The 20,997-nt window shown below is 43.6% G+C and overlaps 1 protein-coding gene across 1 annotated transcript in view; it reads right to left on the bottom strand.

Moving 5' to 3' along the window:
* The window catches only part of LOC124721457, a 251,326-nt gene that overhangs the window by 75,002 nt on the left and 155,327 nt on the right, over positions 1-20,997 (bottom strand). Inside the window, exon 2 of the mRNA XM_047246443.1 lies at positions 489-547. The gene's annotated coding sequence lies outside the window, so the exon portion shown is untranslated. The remainder of the gene's footprint in view (positions 1-488; positions 548-20,997) is intronic.

Genomic DNA, 20,997 nt, shown 5'->3' with positions numbered 1-20,997 from the left:
AACACAAAACGTACGACACATCAAAATAATGTAAATTTCCTGCATAGCACTGTGATTATCTAGATACAGGAAAGACAGGACTGTTCGTGTATCTACAGAACTAATTGCTGTGGCGTATTAGTGCATTTACTTTTGATCTTCAACTGTGTCTTTACACTGCGAGAAGACTCGTTAAAATCTTTCAGCTCTGTGGCAGTTTACTACAGACGTGCATGTATGCTCCAATGTAAAATGCCGTGTACTACTCTTAGTTGTAACACTAGAGAAACCAGACTTGTGCTGCAAGCTGCGCAGGAGCTCTGCCGGTTTTACCAGCCGGCGTAGCTAAAAAACGACAGTAAGAAACTGTTCCTCCAGTCCACTGAGTTAGTGTTGCGAACCTCTTGTCACGGAGTAAGCATACAGCTGAAGATCGGAAAACAGTAGGGCACTAACGTGTTATGACGAACAGGTTCCAAAGGAGAATGTAGTCAAGCCTCGATTCGTACCTTTATGCGTGGCTATCTGCGCACTTTACGCGCTGATGGGTCCCTCGCTGCCATCGCCCCTGAAACAAGGAAAACGTCACAATTAACATCAACGCCGCAATTAAAAAACAAAAAAACTTTTCGCCATCCATAGACTGAGGCGCAGGGTGTTCAGGAGCTCGACCGAGAGCCTCTGTGTTGAAAAATGCTGTTGAGAATGAAGCCTATGTTTGAACGTAATGGATAGAAGTGACGTCAGTATCTTTTTAAGCAGTTTCAGTATTTGTAAGTACACTAGCATTTGCAAAGGCAGGAAATGTCACAGTCTCCTCTGTCTCGCCCGGAAGGGTAACTTCTTTACGAGACAATATTTTAGTCAATTTTGCGGACCTGCTAAAAGAAATCAGTGGTTGGTTGGTTGGGGAAGGAGACCAGACAGCGTGGTCATCGGTCTCGTCGGATTAGGGAAGGATGGGGAAGGAAGTTGGCCGTGCCCTTTCAGAGGAACCATCCCGGCATTTTCCTGGAGTGATTTAGCGAAATCACGGAAAACCTAAATCAGGATGGCCGGACGCGGGATTGAACCGTCGTCCTCCCGAATGCGAGTCCAGTGTCTAACCACTGCGCCACCTCGCTCGGTAAGAAATCAGTAGAAATGTTTTGTTTGAAAGGGTAATGTTAAAGATAATGAGATGAGACGATTGTCTGTAAACTGTGGAAGTAATATTTACTTAACCAGTTAAGCAAGAAATTGCAAACTGGAATTAAAGAGCAATACTTACTGCCGAAAAAGTTTGAAAAGTAAGGCATGTATCAGCTTAAAAATGTCCCTGTAAGTTTCTGATAAACCAATATTTTTGTAACCTGCTCTCCTTCACAAGCTATCTGATATACAGGGTTTCTAATCGCTACTTCGACCAGACAGACCTGGCTGCAAACGCCGTCCGCTGACAGTTCTTCAGAGTGTCTTGTGCACCTCTAAGAAACGTAGCTGACGAACGCGTCATGATATTGCCGTTACAACGAGTAGCACTCGATATAACGCTTGCAGGTTGTAGCTTTCCTAATATGTTCCCAGTTCCATCTGTAAATGAATGACACAGATAACTTAACGAGTCTGGTACTAAGTTTCCAGGGCAACTGTCAACGGTAATTTATTCAACTTCTTCGTACCTCAAGTCAACACTGTCATTATACGCTGATACGGTAATCAATTTCAGAATAAAATTTGCTGACTGAAATGTTTTATTCTTTCGTTGCAGTCTCTAAACAATGGACTGCCGTTCGTGGTTTCGGATTTCTCCTCCTCCTCGCCTCCAAACATCATTGGTATCTTTCTATGCTGGTTCTGAAATCTTCAGTCTCTTCTTGTTTCTCCGCTATAGGTGAAATATCCCGTATGTAAGTCGATGTCGGATATAAAGGTTGGGTGTGGTTACGTTGACAACAACTAAAAGGATCAGAGGTTCGAGCTTCAGGCCGTCCTAGGCTCACTTATCGGTTCTTTCAACTCAATGATATTTGTGAAAAATGCTAATCTATACCGTCGTTCGCACTCCACGCTAAACAGCAAGTTCCCACGTAAGTAACTGGCTCGGTTCAATGGTCAGAGGAAACCGAGGGCATATTACTTCCAATAGAGTTAGCCCAGTAAAGATCTGTGGCGTATAAACCAGCCTTCACCTTGAAGAGTTTTACTTTCATAAAGGCTGGGGCGTATATATTTCCCGACTATCTTTCTTTCCATCTCGAATGACATCATACTCCAGTTGTCACGGTGTTTATCATATTCCACATGGCTTCTGCCTTCTTTCTTTCTTTCTTTCTTTCTGCGGGCTGTCTCCCAGACCACTTTGGTCATCCTATCTGTTTCCACCCTCATCACAAGACCAGCCAGTATTTTCAATATGATTTTTGCTGATACTTTCGCCATGTTAGGTATCTTCCGCTGAGGCTAGCACAACTCTTTTGTCATTAAACTCCTTACTCTAATTGCTCAACGCCCTCTCTTCGAAGCTTTTTCATCTCAGCCGGTCTTACAACCATGTGCATCATTGTTGTGTAGTTTCTCGTTGTCACAAATTTCTATATTGTTTTTATTGTCCACTTCATAATTCATCAAACAAATCGTTATCTTCTACATCCATTCGTATCAGCTCACTGCTTTTCTTTCTCCCCGCTACATATTCACTCACCGATTTAAATTCGTTCACGTTCCCGTGCGGTGTTTCCACCTTTAGTATGTTCAGAAATGTTCTAAGATATACTATACTTGTTGTTTTATTCAAACTGACAAACTATTTTTCCCATCTCCTATTAGTGAACTTTCTGTCTGCAACACGTAGACAATCCAAATGTGTCCTAGTGGTGGTCTGATCGCCAAGGTGCGTCTGGTATGTTCATTTCCTTGATTGTTATTCTCCACACTTCACTTATTTCATCCAGCACTGTGGCGAACAAACCTGCCGATTACTCCCTCCCGGTCTGAAGCCTGCCTTTATCTCCGTCTCTTGACACTGCTCCCCTGAGGTAGCTGTACGTTTGGCATTGTCTCTATTTTGAGTTTTAGTGTCTCTAGTGTCTTACAATCATACGTTCTTCAAAACTCTCTTGAGTTTCCTCCAATCAATCAACTAATTAATCTGCTGTTTCTTCAAGCAGTTGTGCTAGTGACTTAATACGTGAATCTTTATGATAAGGTATTATGCCCTAAAACTCATTCAGTCTGGAACCGCGCGACCGCTACGGTCTCAGATTCGAATCCTGCCTCTGGCTTGGATGTGTGTGATGTCCTTAGGTTAGTTAGGTTTAAATAGTTCTAAGTTCTAGGGGACTGATGACCTCCGATGTGAAGTCCCATAGTGCTCGGAGCCATTTGAACCTAAAACTCGTCCGGAGAGCCGAGCGCATTAACCTGCCACTTACGTAATTGGGGGAGGCAAGACAGCCCTGGATCAACGAGTCGGGCTGGTAAGTCGGCCAGAGTGGATGTGTTTTTACGCGGTTTCCCACCTCCAACTAGGTTAACGCCGGGCTGGTATCCACGTTCCGCCTGAGATATAGGCTAGACAAAATTTAGGAAACGTCCTCACTCGAACATGAGATTTACTCCAGACTCCAGATGGTACCGTCCCGGATGACAGGGGTAAAGGGGCGGCGTAGGGAAGGGCATTCTGCCGCCAACTGTCACTAAGATTGCCTCATCCCATACAACAATGCCGACCCAATAGAGACACGGAGGAGGAGGAGATATGCTCAGAGTAGTGAAGCAACTTAAATCACATAATAAAAGCAATTCTTTCGGCCCGATCTGTATACCAATTAATTTCCTTTCAGAGCATGCTGATGCAATAGCTCCATACTTAATCATACACAACCGCTCGCTCGACGAAAGATCCCCACACGAAGACTGGAAAGTTGCACAGGTCACATCAATATTCAAGAAAGCCAATACGAATAATCCACTACATTACGGGCCCACATCATTAACGTCGATGTTGTTGTTGTCGTCGTCTTCAGTCCTGAGACTGGTTTGATGCATTAACGTCGATATGCAGCAGTATTTTCATAGTGTGTTCGTTCTCTTCAAGGTACTTCATAATGTTCACTCTATTGACATACAGTCAACACGGATTTAGAAAATACAATTCTTGTTAAACACAACTAGCTCTTTACTCAGACGAAGTGTTGAGTGCTATGGGCAAGAGATTTCAAACCGATTCCGCATTTCTAGATTTCGAGAAGGCTTTTGACACTGTACCTCACAAGCAGCTTGCAACCAAATTGCATATTTATAGAATACAGTCTCAGTTATGCGACTGGATTCGTGACTTCCTGTCAGAGATCACAGTTCGTAGTAAGAGACAGAAGTCATTAAGTAAAAGAACGATTTCTGGCGTTCGCCAAAGTAATGTAGGTCCTCTGCTGTTCCTTACCTATATAAACGATTTAGGAGACAATCTGAGTCGTCATCTTAGGTTGTTTGCAGATGATGGTGTGGTTTATCGTCGAGTAACGTCATGAGAAGATCGAAACAAACTGCAAAATGACTTACAAAAGATATCTTTATGGTGCGAAAATTGGCATTGACCCTAAATAACGGAAAGTTGAGGTCATCGACATGTGTGCTAAAAGGAATCCGTGTAACTTCGGTTAAATGATAAATCAGTCAAATCTAAATATCTAGGATTTACAATTACAAACAGTTAAATTGGAAAGGACTCTTAGAAAAAGTTGTGGCGAAGGCGAACCAAAGACTGCAATTTATTGATAGAACATTTAGAAGATGCAACAGATCTACTAAAGAGATTGCCTACACTACACTTGCTCGTCCTGTCTTTGAGGATTGCTGCGCGGTGTGGGACGCTTACCATATAAAAGTATTAACGGAGTACATTGATAAAGTTCAGAGGAGGGTAGCACGTTTTGTATTATAGAGAAATAGGGGAGAGCGACTCACTGAAATGATACAGGATTTGGGTTTGTTTGTTTAAAACAGAGAGGGTGGGGGGGGGGAGGAAGGACCAAACTGCAGGGTCATCGGTCCCTCGTTCCGATTAAAATAATTGCACAAAGCTGCTTCCTTAAGCAATCGCAAACATTTTCCGTGAAGGGATTAACCGCCTTGTCTCTCAGTGGGATGAATGTATTGACAGTTGTGGCGATTACTTTTAAAATAAACAGGTTACATTTCTTCCCTCTGTCTGGTTTTCATTTGACTGTTCCTTACAGGTAAATACCTGTGCTGGAGTAACCTATTACTGAAACAAGCACTTCCTATCAAATACAAAAAACCTATCGCAGGAAGAACGGTGGCTAATATACACACTGACACTCAAACTCCTTGACGAGTTACATTCTGAGAAGCGCCGCCTCAATCGAAGATAGATGATTCATGCGTCGGTCTGACTGGCAGTGAGACTGCAAACCGCGACGCAGCTTGGCGACTAGGTTCACATACAGGTGAACCCTGCTCCATTCGTCTTGTCGGAAGCAGCCCCAAATTAAGCATGGAATTTCTTGCGTGCCACCACTACAAAAGTGAATCCTTCCTCGAGTCCCTTGTTATCCTATCTATCCATAAGAAAAAGGTACCGCGGAAATCGTGCTGTGAGAAGTTTTCTTCTTTCACGCATTGCGCCGTGTGATTTTTAAATCAGTATATAATACTAAAGAGAGCTGTCGTCTCCAGCTTCGCGCTTTAATGAAACAATAAACAGATGAAAACCTTTCGAAGTGCAATGGCGGACACACAGAAAAAAATTCGGCTAGGTAAGACGTGGAATACTTTGTACACATTAAGGTGAGCGGCAATAAAAACATGGCAGTAAAACAGTAACATAATTGAAGGCAAATAACGGTTAGTTTAACATTTCGTTAAAGACTTGTCAGTCATCTGCATTAAATGTTGCCGTTACTTTTATAGTCTAATATAGCGTGTACAGGAAAATCGATAACAGACAGTACTCAAGACTAAATCTGTCAGTCCGCAGCGAGGTGTACGCTGTAGTAAAACGAGGTTTAATTCTGTGTGCTAACCACGACTAATCGGGACCTTTGCTTTCGTGGGGAACGAGCATCTCTGAAGAGCCCCCTCCCTCCCACCTCTCCCCCTTCGAACACATCACGGGCCTATTCAAAGCTTCAGTAATTACCTCGTCGTTCCTACCGAACTCTGCAGAAATGTCTTTACATACCTTGCTTAGTTAGTAATCCTGCAAGACAAGAAATGGTTCTTCAATAGTCTTACCAAGACCTGATTTCGAGATCCAGGCCGGAACCATTGTGAACTGTTCCATGTTTGTTTTAAATTCGTTTATAAAAAATGGCTTTTTCTTCTTGCTGCAGTATTAGTATTTTTCCCAGACTTATTTCATCTTTACTGTGGAAGGCACATTGAACTGTGCTCTGGACTAAGAGACAAGGGTTTTTTTCCATCTATGAATCACAGATTTTAACAATTCATGTCTTAATTATTTAAACTAACTAAATCACATTTTAATTAGACGAGGTATAAAAATAGCGACTATAACAGTTCAATCCTGAAAACTTTATACCTAAAGAGAGGAACAAATGTTGTAGAAAGCAATAATGTACCTGTTACAATAGAACACACGTGGCACGAAGTATGTGGGGCCAAGAAATAGAAACGTGAGAACCTGGAAATATAGGACGAAACCCTCTACATTTGCAGAAAACCTTGGAGAAGATAATCACAAGCCGACCACTAGATGGGAAGACATGAAAATCGTAAGAATGAAAAAAACCACACACCACTTTATAAGGAACTTTTCAACTACACCCAACCAAAGCAGAAACTTTTAAATAACTAATGCACGTGAGAACTCACTTTTTACGTTGACAGAAATAAATAGCACAAAATCTCCAGTGGTGGTGATCAAAATATTCTTTCCCCTCACTGCCCCCTGGATCCCTTCAAATGATCTTTACCCTCATTACATTTCTCGAAACACCCACCGTCCCTGCTCACTTAAAGCAGTGACAGCTCCACATTTCTACAACTCCCTCCCCTCCTATCCTTTAAGTTCACTGAACTACTATCGTAACAAAAAGTCTCTCTGACAAATATGTTGTTCCCTCTCCCTCCGTCGCCTTGTTCTATACATTCCAATAATGAACAATAGTTGTGGAGATGCCATCAAAAGACAACCATTTTAAATGATTAGCCCATCATCAGCGAAGTCTTCCTACCACATAGTATGGACAGAACAAGCTCTGAAACAGCACGAATACGAAAGCTTCCAGTGTCAGTATGCGTCAAATTATCATTTATACAAATAAGACGTGAACCATTTTAAATCTACGATTAAAAAATCGGTTCAAATGGCTCTGAGCACTTCGGGACTTAACACCTGAGGTCATTAGCCCCCTAGACTTAAACTACTTAAACCTAACCAACCTAAGGACATCACACACATCCATGCCCGAGGCAAGATTCGAACCTACGACCGTAGCAGCAGCGCGGTTCTGGAGTGAAGCGCCTAGAACCGCTCGGCCGCAACGGCCGGCTAAGATTAATACAGGTAAAAAAATCATACTGAATATGCCTTTCGCATGAAATGCAAAACGCATCTCTGAATATACCAATACCGCAGCACGAGAATGGCATTTTGCTCATAAACGAAAGTTCATATAAATGAAAGCGCTAGTTCGCTTTTGTTATACACTATTATTTTTTGTGTTAATCGATTTTCGGCTTACAAGTCAGTAAAATGTCTGAAGATGGCCTTGGAAGCCGAAAAGCGGTTAACACAATAAAAATAATACTGTAGAACAAAAGCAAACTAGCCCTTTTCATTTATAATAATGTTGAACTACCAAGAACCGACGAAAGACTCAACGTGACAGTTCATATAGCTGCTGCAGAAAATGGCCACTCCAACGAACTTGTTACATGTTTTAGTATGAGTGGATCGAAAGAATCTGAAGTTGCTCGGCGTAAGTTGGATCGAAAGAATCTGAAGTTGCTCGGCGTAAGTATCGTTTCAGCACTCATCTGAGTGACATCGAGGAGCTTAACTAAGAATGGGAAACCCGAAGCGTCACGCTCGGGCCAGCTGATTTAGTTCAGGTTACTTGGCAGCGCGTTCGACGCTGTGACAACAGCCTTATCGACATTCGTTTCTTCATAGTGAAATCTTCTTCTCGAACCTACTTGCATTTCGCCAGACGTTCTTGAAACTGCCTCTATCTGCTCACTGCTGTCATCGACATTACTACTGGTCTGCTACTGGGACTGTCGTGGTGCAACCAGCTCCAGGGCCATAATACAAGCTGTGTGATCCAGCCCAGTCAGTTGTCACGACAGACCAAAGAGGAGAAATACAAGTAAAAATGTTAGGGGGAGGAGGAAAGGAGGGAGGGAGAGGGGAGACTGTAAAAACTGGCCCCACAGCCGGCGGTGCGCCTGGGTACGCAGGACTGCGCAACGCGCGGGTTACGTTCCTTGTTTATCATACGTATTAGCGACTGTCGAGCGACACCGCCGTGAGCCTTGCCCTGCATGATGAAAGCATCCAAACTCCCAATAAGGAACTGTCACAGATCTTCAGCTACCACCACCCTCTATCAAGACCTGCACTACTACATCCAATTAGCACTTTCCTTCTAACGACGTTACCGAACAAAACTTCACATGTCGGATTGATGAAGGAAACACAGTTCCACGCGTGGGGAAGGAATTAACTTGACATGTGCTAACAGTCCACAGTGCGCATTAGCTATTGCGCAACGACTGACAGCAGACAGACAATTTCAAAAGTTAGGTACGCCTGGGACAGCGTGCGCTATCAATGTTTCAAAACGCAGCGCTGGGGCTCATACCTCGGATTCTATTTGTAATTGTAAGATAGGGTGAAGTGTTTTGGGTAGCCCTCGGGCTAGGGACATTGTGTACCCAACAGAACGACCGCCGTGTTATTGTGACTATCCTACAGCACAGGACCAAAGTTTGAATAACACACACTTCCTCCAGCTTAGGGATATGGAGCAAATCGGTTACTTCTTTTTTGCATTAGATGTGGACTACGGTGCACCTTCACCTTCAGGGATTTACGAAAGCACTATGTTCATGGATGATTCCTGAGACAAAATGAAAAATATGGTCTTTGGGTACCGAAACCGAGCCACGGATTCCAAGACGACTATGCACAGCGAAAGTACGCTTGTTCGCCCACTGCTTGAATACTGCTCAGCAGTGTGGGATCCGAACCACATAGGGTTGATGGAAGAGAGAGAGAAGATCCAACGGAGAGCAGCGCGCTTCGTTACAGGATCATTTAGTAATCGCGAAAGCGTTACGGAGATGATAGATAAACTCCAGTGGAAGACTCTGCAGGAGAGTCGCTCAGTAGCTCGGTACGGGCTTTTGTTGAAGTTTCGAGAACATACCTTCACCGAAGAGTCAAGCAGTATATTGCTCTCTCCTACTTATATCTCGCGAAGAGACCATGAGGATAAAATCAGAGAGATTAGAGCCCACACAGAAGCATACCGACAATCCTCCTTTCCACGAACAATACGAGACTGGAATAGAAGGGAGAACCGATAGAGGTACTCAAGGTACCCTCCGCCACACACCGTCAGGTGGCTTGCGGAGTATGGATGTAGATGTAGAAAAGGCTGTATGTACGATATATTTTTAAGGTCCTATCTCTAACAATGTTTAACACTTTTCTGATACCCTTATGTTTTCCGAGATACAGGTGTTCTAAGTTACCCTGCTTGTATATGCAAAATACGTATATAATATTCAAAGTGAGGCGCTGTGTGACAACACGGAGAAATATGCTGTCAAGTGTCTCCGTTATTATCAGAAGGCTTCTGGGAACCCCGAGTTGTACTGAAACACATGCAAACTTTGTACCCCCGTAAAATCTGGTCTGAGGCGTAAAATTAGTTTTGCGTTATTTCAGTTTCACCTAAATAAACTATCAGAAATTTAGTGACCCATAAAGTTCTTTCCGTATGAATTATATGCTCTGCTGCGGTAGGAGAAAGAAGGGAACCAGCAGAATGCTCCTGTTTATTAAAAGACACACTGGAAAGTCGTGTACTGTACTGGCTGCCCCAGTCTACCTTCCTTAGTACCATCAAAAGCCTGCCCAAAAATTTTGGCATACAAACGTATTAGCACTTTTTTATGCTGAGAGAGGAGGCGGCAGTGGCAGTGGGAAAGAGACGGGTATAGTAATAAACACTTTAAGATAAGACACAGTGGTTGTGGTATAAAAAGAGCGAAGGAGATATTGCTAGCGTGTGTGGCTGTGACATAGCAGATAGTAACAGAGAGAGAGAGAGAGAGAGAGAGAGAGAGAGAGAGAGAGAGAATGAGTTGGGCTCAGTGAATGTGTGAGTGGGCAAATGGGAGGGGATGGGTATGAGCGACTTACAACGATGAAGTAGTGGGTGCGGGCGACTTACAGTTAGGATGTCTTATGGAAGTGAGGTGAGTTGCGTGTTAAAAAAGGCGCGAATATGTTCGCGTGCCAAAATTTTTGGGAAAATCTTTAAGGATGCTGAGGAAGGCAGAATGAAGCAGCTGGTACCTTTTTTAATTCAGAGCCTTTTATAGAGAAGTATATTCGTCTGTGTCCTGATAGTGAAACCAGCGGAGAAATCGTGATATGTTTCAATCACTGATCTTGACCAGATGGTGTGCACTTGAGGTGGGCGCGAGTAGACGAAGAGGTTCTATTTCCTTTCACTACGTAATCAGTGGGCACGCACTGGAGTCGATCACACTTATCAATTATCTACGAATATCTACCGGGAACATCTTAAGACTCCAATTTATTGAGAGAGTCCTTCAGGGAAGTGCAGTTCACGCACGAAACAAAGAGCTCATTCACGAAACCATACTTCTACAAATTGTGTGTTACTATTAGGACACAGTTTATAAAACTTTTTTAGGTTAGCAAGAAAAACCATGTGTGTTGTATAAACAATCTCAGATCAGCAAAATTTCGTGGATCAATTTGCAGTCGTCAGTTCGCAGGCTAGTAACACAACGGAAGATTGTATTTCGTTTTGCACAAATGGAAGTTGAAAAGAAAGGAATAATAGAGAAGTATTAGTTAGCTCTCTCACACTGCTGAAGTTCGAAGTAATTTTTTCGATCCGTAGTTTAGGTTAAGGAGAATATCGGCGATTTAAGTACTGAGAACCGATATTGCTTCCGTAACAGTTCTTTTGGACGAGTACGACATGGAAATTCGAAGTATTTGCAGTGAACAGCTAAGTGATGAAGTTAAACATTTGCCAATAATGACTGGATATCTGTTATAAAAATGCTATCCAGGCTTGAATAGCAGCAACTATAGAAATCGTACTAAATTTTGATGTCCCGTATATGTGCCTACACTGCCATGAAAACTGCACACATGTTGAACATAAATAGCAAGACCATGTAAATCAATTAGCAACACGTTATATTTGTCTGTCGACACAAAAAAAGACAGTGTTCGTGGCTCAGTTCTAATGTATGACTAAGGCAAGATTGATGTCAGCTCTACCTTAGCAGACCATGCAAATGCGTACACCTGGTTACGCTGTGTCGAACATTTCTGCACCGCTGTCTATCAATCGCTAAAAAAAACTGGACTCTTCACATGTCTGCGTTCCTCGCCTTCCATCACGATGGAAGACATTAGCATTTTTACTGTGTACAAGGAAAGTTTCAAAGTCTCTCTTGACATTACAACCTTTGTCTTCCTTCACTTTCGACCACAAGAGGTGATTCCTCGGTCATAATCTGACTGGCATCAAGAGGATACCAAGCTGATACGTCCAGTGGGGTGAACCACAAAAAAATCAGAATGGCCGGTCCGGGATTTGAACCAACTTCTCACCTCTGTTCTTAGCTTTCGCAGTTCCGAAGAGGGTTTCGGTTATTGGAAACAAGGTAGCACTATACACTAATTGTCAGAGGTACACCGATCAGCCAAAACATTACTATTGCTCGCAGCGGCGTTGTATGGCGCCTGTTGGCGTTGCGTGCATGTAACGCAGTAATAGAACTATGTAAGCAGAGCAGACACGGCGGGGGATCACCCTACCGAAGAGATGGCCTGCAAGTGAGGAAATCCATTGAAATAAGAGACTTCGACAAAGGGAATATTATTATTATTACGCAGAACCTGTGAACTAGTGACTACTCGAAAACGGCGAAGCTGGTCGAATGTTCACGGGCTACTGTCGTGAGCAGCTACGAAAAGAGGTAGGAGGACAGTGAAACTACCACTAGGCGCTAGATGGTTAGACGTCCACGACTCTTCACAGAACGTGGGGTAAGGAGGCTTGTCTCCTCTGTAAAGTAGGATTGACTGATCTGTGGCATCTCTGCTAAAAGAGTACAATGACGGTGCACGGACAAGTGTTTTGGGGCACACCGTTATCGTAGACTGTTGAACATGGAGCTCCGCAACAGACCATCCCTCCGTGTTCACATGTCGACCCAACGACATCGTCAATTACGATTGCAATGGACACGAGACGGGCCTGTTGTAGTAGTCGAAGACACGCTGACGACTGCGAACCACCTGCATCTCTTTATGCTTCATGTCTCCCGGACGGCGATGTCATCTTTCAGCATTATAATGGTCCGTGTCTCCGAGCCAGAACCGTGCTACAGTGATTTGAGGAGCATTAAATGAACTCACGATGACTCTGCGACCAGATTCGCCTGGTGTAAATCCTGTGGAACCCATCTGGGTCGCTATCGGGCGCCGTCACCGCGTACGCAAATCAGCGGCCCGTTATTAACGCGAATTACATGACTTGTGCGCAAACATCTAATACCACATACCTCCAGAAACCTATCAACAAACCGTAGGAACCCTAATACGCAGAATCCGTAATGTATTTAGTTCCAAAGACGGACAAACAAGCGATTAAGCGGGTGGCTATAAAGTTTCTGCTACTCAGTGCCTTTTTGTAAGGTTTTACCTACATGATTTGCTAAAACAAAATATACCCATTTTTGCTTTAGCTGCAAGTGTTAGCTTGTCACGTAATTGCGCGTGTATCTTCATCTACAGGCATATACCGCGTTTCACTAATCCGTGCGTGGCATAGCGATTTTAATGCCATTATTAATCACTCTCTTTCCCGTTTCATTCAAGTAAGCAGCTATCCGCCTATTTCTTCGCGTAGACGTATGAAGACCCTGAACACTGGAGCAGCAACACTATCTTCTCGTTAATGTTTTCTGTATCAAATTAACGGCAACAATAGGCCAGCTGACGAGCTAAGTATAGCCATACCCCTGTCATAACGCGCGGAACAACAGGAACAATCGCCTGACAGGGCACTTGGCATGGCGAACTGGTTTGCGACGAATTGCTGCACCAGGGAGGCCACAAGCGTGTTATTAGCCACGTTAAGTCCGCTTGCAGCCGACAATCACGTTACTCAAGCGTACCAGCAGGGCTCTCGCGGCGAGGAGAACGTGTGGCGAAAGTAGCGCAGCCTTCACACCCAGAGCGCACGCAAACGTGCATTTATATATAGAAGACCTCAGCGCAACCATCCCATGACGTGTCTTCTCTTCTACTATCAATAGATATCCCCCCATCCCCCCCCCCCTCTCTCTCTCTCTCTCTCTCTCTCTCTCTCTCTCTCTCTCAGAATAGGAGGTATCAGGACCGAAGTCTCAGATATCATCGATACAGATAGCATCCGAGTATTCGACGATTGCAATGGAAGTACAATGACGTTTTATTATGCACCTACAGTCCTCTATGGAACCCTGTGATGCAGCACGCCGGCGATCATCTGATTAGACAGTGCTACAGTCTTGGTTTGTGTGTTTATCTTACTGTGTGTTGATGAGATTCATGCGCTGCATCGTGCACCGGAGTACCCTACCGCTATATGATTGCTGCACTGAATGTTGTAGCTGACAGCTTTTGTAGACACTAGACAGCTTCGACTGTAGCTTGGTCATGTACATAAATGACTATCACGTAACTTTGCTCAGATATCTTCCATGGTTATAAATTAAGCTAATTTTGGATAAGTAAATGAAACACGAATGAAAGTTTAGCTTGCGACAATAAAAATACACAACATTATCACTACACAAAATAAATCCAAATAAGAAGAGTGTCACTTATGAGATTCCTCGCAGTGTGATAGAAGATTTCCTCTAACACTGTTGCTCCCTAAGCTGGGATAGATGCACTTGGATCACAATACCCGCTACATCGAATCTGTCCTCGTTTCTGAATCACGTTGTATTTGGTAACCGCAACAGTTCTTTATATAGAATAGTAATTTCACGTTGAAAACACAGAACGATTCAGTGGACCACTTATGTCAAAAAATAATTACACTCCCAAATGTCGCCCGTCCTTTCCGTCGAAGTCGAGGCTTGTTCAACGCATCGAAATTATGAGTTACAAGACACTACACAGAGAAGCAGAAATCTGAATAAACCAGACAGTCTAACAATGGCGATAACATTGAGGAGAAACAAGAGACGACTGTAAATGAAAAGAGGTGAAGTGAAAAAACAAGACAAAAATAACGGGAATAAGAAAAGAAACCTCTAATGCTTTATGGATATATTTGTTAATTTTACCCAGAACAATGAAAGGATATTAACTGTCCTTGCTAGCGGTTGTGGAAGAATGCAGCACCTATTCTTATATTTTCTTTTTCTTTACAGAAGAGCCACTGCCTAGGAGTTGTCTTTCTTCCTGTACTTTGACAGATTTTAGCTTTAAGGTTCTAATTGTTGTTGATAAACATACTTTAAAAAACAGAGTAACAATACTTTGATTCTATCCCTTCATGTCTTTTTGCAGATGTTCACCCTAAAATCCTGTTTAGAGTGTACTTTTTTGCTGTAATTTCATAAGAGTTCAATATTGCATTTGCGAACACACACGAGGAAAAATATTGCACATTACTTACACAACAGCCACGTTGCAGGAAGTTCTAGGTCGGCTACACACTTTGCGGAAGTGTTAGTACTAAACCCGAAAGACAGGCACAGCACTACATACAGAGCGAACATTAATGAAACCGACGAACTGCAGGGACGGATTCCTGACTGGAAATGGAGGCAAAACGGTCCTTATGAACATGTGCCCTGAAATTGACGGTGTGAATGCTACGACAACAAATCGTCCCGGAACACAGCACAGAGCTGCATCGCATTCACGGCACAACAGATGTTCAAAGTGGCCGTCGTGGGCTGCAATGTACGTGTTCACACGTCGCACCATTTATTAGCACACACTTTCGCACGTTCGGCCCTCTCTCCGCATAGCATCACAGGCGTCGTACAGACCCTTTAACAGCGTTTCCTCATCAGTATCTGGTTCAGCATACCCAACGTTTTTCATATGCCCCGGAGGGAAACTCCAAGGACACAGTCCGGCACACAGTTTTAATCTGCCAGGAAATTTCATATCAGCGCACACTCCGCCGCAGAGTGAAAAATCTCATTCTGGAAACATCCCCCAGGCTATGGCTAAACCATGTCTCCGCAATATCCTTTCTTTCAGGAGTGCTAGTTCTACAAAGTTCGCAGGAGAACTTCTGTACGGTTTGGAAGGTAGGAGACGAGATACTGACAGAAGTAAAGCTGTGAGGACGGGGCATGATTCGTGCTTGGGTAGCTCAGTTGGTAGAGCATTTGCCCGCGAAAGGCAAAGGTCACGAGTTCGTGTCTCGGTCCGGCACACGGTTTTAATCTGCCAGGAAGTTTCTAACTCCAGGGAGTTTAAGCGCGGTGATCAAGTAGGCCATGCTACAGGCCCTCCGCGTCCTATCAAACGTCCGGGAAAGATGATTAGGTGTCGGCGAACTGTAATGCGGAAGTGGGGTGGTGCATCGTCATGCTGAAACCACATAACCTGTTTTATTTCCAAAGGCACATTCTCAAGCAGCGCAAGCAGAGTAGTCCGCAGGAAGTCCAGGTACTTCACTCCGTCAAGACGTTGTGGAATAGTAACCGGTCCAAATACGTGATCGCCAAGAATCCCTGGCCCCACACAGATGCTGATACCACGCCTCAACCATTCTCCGAAAATTGTCCGTAGCCCACAGACGCCGATTACGTAGCTTGATGATGCCATTTCTGGTGAAGATTGCTTCGTCGGTAAAGAGGGCTGATGAGAAATCTCATAATTGTGACGGTCTGGTGCAAAAACTATCAACAAAGTCCTTCCCGCAGACGGAAATCCGCTGCTGATAATCCTTGCACTCTTTTCAGGTGACAGGGAGAGTAGGGGCTCTCATGCAGGATACATATATTCGTATTTTTGTTTACACCTTGTTGGCTGGCTACTTGCTCGGAGCTTGTGCTAGGGTTCGTCACAATATCCTGTAGATCCTGGTCCTCCAAATCGGGTGCACACACAGCCCGCCTCCTCCCTGCACGTTCGTCTGTCTGGAAGGACCCATGATGTGCAAACGCCCAAAAAGGGCTTGAAATGTGTGTCACAAATCCAAAGGAGTGACATATCTAAATCAAGTATTCGTGATGTTCACCACAACGTTTTGAGTATGAGGTAACTGCGTGTAAGGTTTGTCCAGCACACTGACTCCCGAACAAAACCAACGATAGGTGGACGCCTGTTGCAACTTGATTGAAATGTAAAGCGCAACCAATTCTTTTCTGAAAAATATCACCACGTGTGAAGAGATTTATCAACACGAACTTATCACAAAATGACAAATGGCAGTAATTCATATTAAAGGTCAACGTTTTGACGATATAACCGACGTTCAAGCTAACATGAGAGCGAGTTGAACAATATCCCAAAAAAGGGCTTTTTCGACAGGTTCATATGGTTGTACGAACGTTCTGGGCTTTGCACTAGAGTGGCACTGGGTGGGGGGTGGGGAGCAGATAAGAGGTATGTAGAACAACTAAAGCATTAAGAGCACACTCTCAACTTTTCATCTTAACTGTTCCCTAGTTTTCATAAATCATGCCTCTAATCTTTTTTGCACTGACGACTGTGATGCTAGTGAATCACACGAGTCTTCAGACGGTACAACCAGCAGTGGTGATCGGCGGAGGGGCACACCATTCACTGTGCAGCTGAGAGTGCACTATTCCGAAACTTATTGTGTGTGCCAGACCAATACTCAAATTCGAAACCCGTCTGGGCTAATGAGGCACGGCACGCCACCACGACTTCACTTCTTTCAGCACCCCTCTCCTACTCTGCCACCTTCAAAGAAGGTGTCCCGCATGCCTTGCTTGACTAGTACTTCAAGCATAAAGAATATAGTGGAGAAATAGCTTAGCTGGGTCTTGGGCTGATTGCATCACGCGGGTCCTTCATCCCTTTAAGAGGTTCATAGATAAACCGACGTGATGTATCTAATAAACAGTATAAAATTAACGCTTGTCCGTCACTGTTTCTAGACTTTTTGTGATTATACAACGAATTAGTCCCTCGATTCTAGTGCTACGGGAGATTCATGTCACGAAATCTACGTTAAATATCGTTCCGGCAAAGATCCCTAAAATGATGTGAAAAAATTATATCTTCATTGGTTTCGTTACAACTTAATTGAAACCAATATGTCGTTGATAAATAGTTAGAAGCCACTTCTTTATATGCGGATCCGACGAATTGTGCTCTTACGTCATCGAGTGTGGGAAAGGATGGGTATGTGAGGCCTCTATTTACGAACCGGGATAGAGAAGAATTTCATGTACATCGACATACTCACTCGGCAAGTCAAGTTGAGTGTACCTTGTACCACTACTAGTCATTTCTGTTCCTGTTTTACTCGCAAATCAAGCGCGGAAAACTAAGTCTAATGCTCCGAATAAGCCATAATTTGTGGTCCTTAAGCAATATCTACGTTGGCGGCAGTAGAATCGTTCTGTAATCATATCATCAAATGCTGAATCTCTAAATTTTAACAATAGTGTTCCGCGAAAAGACCGTGGTCTTGCCTCCAGGGATTCCCACTTGAGCTCACGAAGCATCTCCATAATACTTGCGTGCTGATCTGTAACAAATCTAGCAGCCCGTCTCTGAATTGATTCTATCTCCCTTTAATCCGACCTGGTGGGGATTCCAGATAATCTAGCAGTGCTGAAGAATTGGTCGCATGAGTGTTCTATAAGAAAATAAAAGTCACCAGGGCGAGTGGATATGACTGGACGTGAATGTATGCATATATCCATACCCCGCGACGCGCACACCACGTTTACGCCCGCCACGTGATCCACACGCAGTGCGGGCTGTGTTGTGTGAGTGGAACAGTGCAAAGCGGAAGACGGTATTCACAGTGGAGCAGTGGGTGTTCGTTGTGGAAAGTTACGTGACAACGAAGTCGTGGAAACGGCGTGGTCAGTTTTCTGCTCAGAACTTTAATGGTGTAAAAGTGCCAGCAAAGAGTGCCATGCAACGCTTAGTCAGAAAATGGCGTCAGACGGAATCTGTTTTGAACTAGTCAAAAAAACATTCCGAAACGTGACCACACACCAGAAAATGTGCTGCAGTTCACCAGGAAAAGCTTCAGTGTCGAACCAAATCAAGCAGAAGTCTGTCGCACGAAACCGGCATGTCACGTCGATCGTGCGGACGAATACTCTTACTTGACATGCACATGCATTCCTGCCGAGTGTGTGTTGTTCATGCATTAAAACCAGCAGATGCTCCTCAGCGCCTCCAGGTTGGTGAGTGGCTGTTCTTTATGTCCGATTATGCCTGGTTTCACTTGAGTGCTTATGTTAACTCACAGGATCGCAGGTTCTGGGCAGCGGAGAATCCGAATAACTTCCACGAAACATCATTGCATGATCAGAAGGTGTGCAATGTCTGCAGGCCGGATTTTTGGTCCCATCTTCTTTCATCAGACGCTGACTTCATCGCGTTTCATGAGCAACACTTTGAACCATATGTGGCAGCGTTAACGGAGGAAGTGAAGACCTACAGCTACTTCGAACTGCCCATATAGCCGACCGAACCTTTGAGCACGTTTACACCATCTTCACGACTGAAAATTGCTAGCAGAGATCAGTCTGGTCGCGGCCCTAGCTGCCCACCCAGGTCGCTTGATCTGTTGGTGTGCGATTCCTTTGTGTGGGGAGTTATGAGGTCTAAGGTGTATCGCAACAATCCTCATAGTCTTCAAGAACTAAAGCAGAACATTTCGGTTGAGACAGCAGCAATTCCAGCAGTTCAGCTTCGATCCGCCTGCAGCAACTTTCTGATCAGGGTCCAAAAGTGCCAAGAGATGAATGGTTGTCAATTTCAACATCATCTATAGTCAGGTTAATACTGTATTTCCTTTCCTCTGCTGTTTCTTTGTAGCCTGGAACTCTGTTTTTTGGGCCACTTTTATGTGCTCCACCCTGTAGATGAGCTATACTTTCCTATAATTTTCCCAATAAACCGAAGTCGAATATTCGCCTTCCCTACCACTGTCGCTATGTGCTTGTCCTATTTCATATCGTTTTGCAACGTTACGCATATTTATTTATACACTGGTGTCCAAAATTAAAACAAAACGAAATTTTAGAAGGTTACGTTTATTTTGCTACACAACAGTAGAATCAGATGATAGTAAAGTATAAACAATATAAAGAATACAGAACGTAAACAACTGCAACATGTGTAACGGTAGACCCAGCTCATTGTTGAAAATAAATATTTCTCTGACGTGAAACATCCGTATATTTATACATGCACTCGCTTTCTTGGCATTATAGGACTGTTAAAATCTTCCTCAGCACTCCTGTTATCCGCTAATTATTTTAAACTTAATGTATCTGGTATGCATGTACGAACCAGTAGGCCACAAAAAGACTGAACTCAAGCTCGCTATTTAGAGTTCATATTCTCCAACCTGCTGCTCTTTAACATTAACCAACGCTAATTGCTGCATTAGTAATATCCAGAAGAATCATGTGACCTTGAAAATCTCACCCGAGAACTGTTATATACAAAGAGGATTACTCTCTTTTTTTCCTCCGCAACTACAATTTCAAACTGAAGAGAAAGACCGACGGTGCCTAATATGCTCGAGTGCCTTTGTCTTCCGATATTAATATTACCCTTCTGACACTGAAGATTTTATTAAGATCTCCAACGAACCCCGCATGCTTCAAGTTTCACAGAGGGCCAAGGCAGAGAAGGAATCACAAAATGAGAAAGGGAAAAATGATGAGAGATTGTGGATAATTAGAGGAAGTGGTCATAACTTTGATAATATTGACTATTTAACTAACAATCTGCGGTACCTTGTTTTGAAGCGCTATTCCGGAACGAAAGTAAGACAAAATTCTCTCCATAATGTTTATGGTGCACGTCAAATGTGTGCAACAGTGTGAATCTTTTAGATTGTTTGTTAAATTAGAACTTTTTCCTGGAAAGTCAGTATCTTTGGGCTAATAAGACAAAAGCTTGTCGTTAGCGTTATCAGTTCAGCCTTTTCGAGTCTTACGTAGGACCACTTCCGTATAAACGCACCTGTTCGTTTAAACTATGACGCCCGCCCTGTCTTTCGGTCTCTTTCTTAGTGCTGTCGAATGCATTCAACAAGTGCAATATCAGTCTACTCAGCCTCATGATGCTTCGCAAAAAAGCCACGCAATGCTTTCGCAGAAACCCGTGTCACTTGCGTTTCCGTGAAATGCTTACGTAACCATGTTCATTCATGTCGCTATTCTACGTTTACGTGAATGAACTTGCTAGCAACTCACTGACAGTAAATATTGTCTTTTAGTATGCAGGAGATCCAGTAATCTGTGCTTAGAACACCGTGTGTATTCCATTGTTTAAGAAAAGCGTCGTACAATTAAGTGGACCAAAAGAATAATGTTCTCAACACACTGCTATTGTTAGACTACCGAAAATGATGGATGCAGTAAAACTGTCAGTTTGACTTCCTAGACTCTAATGTCGAAATAACTAGCGATGCACCTCTTGTCATCTTGGCTTGGCGATTCAGCCGCGAACACTCCCCGCCCCTTCCGTCTTCTCAGAAAAAGGAAGATCGAAGTTGATAGATCATCTCGTCGACAACGAGG

This window comes from Schistocerca piceifrons, chromosome X (genome assembly GCF_021461385.2).
Source record: "Schistocerca piceifrons isolate TAMUIC-IGC-003096 chromosome X, iqSchPice1.1, whole genome shotgun sequence".
Classification (NCBI taxonomy): Eukaryota; Metazoa; Arthropoda; class Insecta; order Orthoptera; family Acrididae; genus Schistocerca; species Schistocerca piceifrons.
This window is presented reverse-complemented; position numbering and strand designations above follow the sequence as displayed.